The sequence below is a fragment of the Hordeum vulgare genome, chromosome 3H, assembly GCF_904849725.1.
Source record: "Hordeum vulgare subsp. vulgare chromosome 3H, MorexV3_pseudomolecules_assembly, whole genome shotgun sequence".
NCBI lineage: Eukaryota > Viridiplantae > Streptophyta > Magnoliopsida > Poales > Poaceae > Hordeum > Hordeum vulgare.
In genome coordinates, this window is record NC_058520.1 from 290,985,780 (window position 1) to 290,987,674 (window position 1,895).

The window sequence follows — 1,895 nt, forward strand, 5'->3', positions numbered from 1 at the left end:
TCCGCCGGGGGGGGGGGGGGGGGGGGGTTCAAAATTTTCGGGAGCCGCTACCTCGTCGAACCACTCGGCTGCTTTGTTTTTCTTTCTCAAAAGTATGTTTGGGTCCGCACATCTGTACTATGAGGAAAAAAAAAAGATTCAAATCATCATCTCAACCGTCTAATCATCATATCTGATGGTTCAAATTATCATTAACGAACTATTTAATCATCTGTATTATAAAAGGCATGAGAGAACAGATCTAACTTACAATCTAAGCCGTCTAATCACGCAATCAATGGTTTAAAATGTTCGTTAACGAAACTAACGAAAAGCTAATCCGACTTGGTCTCCCTCCTTGCGTCCCATCTATCCACTAACCATACTGTCCTCGAAAAGAATCGCCCATCCGCACGACCTCCTCCTCCTGCCCAAACTGTCGATGACTCCTCCTCCCGTCCCGCCACCGCCGGCCCTCCTCTCCCCGCGACCCGCGCCTCACCACCATCGGCCCTCCTCTCCCCGCGCCCCGCCACAACGGCCTTCGTGCCCCACGCCCCACCACCACCGTCCCTCCTCTCCCTGCGGCCCGCCATGACCATCAGTCCTCTTCTTTAGTATGCAGTTTCAGATCAGCAAAATAAAGGCAGTAATACCATGGCCATCAAAGTAAACAAAAACGGTATTGTATAATCTGCATAAGAGTCATGACGATAAAACTTATTTGTTCAATGCACTGCATGACACCAAAAAAAATGTTAGTTACATATTAGCGGAAAAATAGAATGAACTTTTCTAAATCCTACACGTGTAGGTGTTTTAGACAAAATACATAAATAAAAGCTACATGCTCTTTCTCAACTATGAAGTGAAAATTTCTGCAGGAAAAAGAAATCAGCTGAAAGCAAAATTAGGGACAACAAATAGAGGCCGAGATGGCCCATATGAGAAGCTTATCAGCAGATAGGACGGAAGCATGACATAATTATTTTTTGGCGAACTGATGGCCTTCAAAAGCTTTTATATACTCTTCCAAATAGATCTTTTATATACTTCACACACACACACATATATATATATATGCACCCAAATAGAGGAGAGTGTTAGTCTGATGGGTGCCCTTCAACATGGTGTGCCGGTGTGAGACTCAAGCGTTGGATTCACCGCTATAACTTTTGATGATAACACCATGTAGCAGAAGTCTATATTACAGTTACTGCAAGGTCTTTTTAGAGCCTGTGGAAGCATAGTATGAGGCTGACAGCACTAACGATGGTGATTCAGGAAGGAACGCACACTTGTGGAAAAGGCAGAGTTGAGGCAGGTTTTTATAGTGCAGATGAGAGATGACTACTCACCTCTCAATGCCATCCACTATTGTAAATCCTTCAGTTTCTTGGGCATTAATGGTGTTGAGGCATGTTTTTATTGTACGTAATAACTTAGAATAGTTCTCTTCCTCTTAGCTCCTTCATTATCTTCTTCCAATTTTATTCCAGCTCTAATTTTTTTCATCGGTGCTCAAGCATTCAGTGGATTATTTTGACACACTGTTCAAAAGTATATTTATTTATAACAGCTTAGATGCACAAAATATTATACAAAACGAAAAACAAAGCACGCTATCAACCAACAATCACAACACCTATTCTATGTATAGATGTCTTTTGCCTTGATTTATTTAGATTGCTCTTTAGCAAGTCAAAACCATGTAAGCATGTAAAAGAAAATTGAGGATTACGTTACCACATGTAAAAAATATTTGATTGACATTATAACAGTAGCAAGGTGAATAACAATATAAAGTAATCTTTTCATTAGTTGATCCATTCGACTTTTGTTTGATATGACTGCATGATATTTGGATAGGAAAGTTATTTGTTAACTTTGTTTCATTTTTATGTTCAAGCTAATAA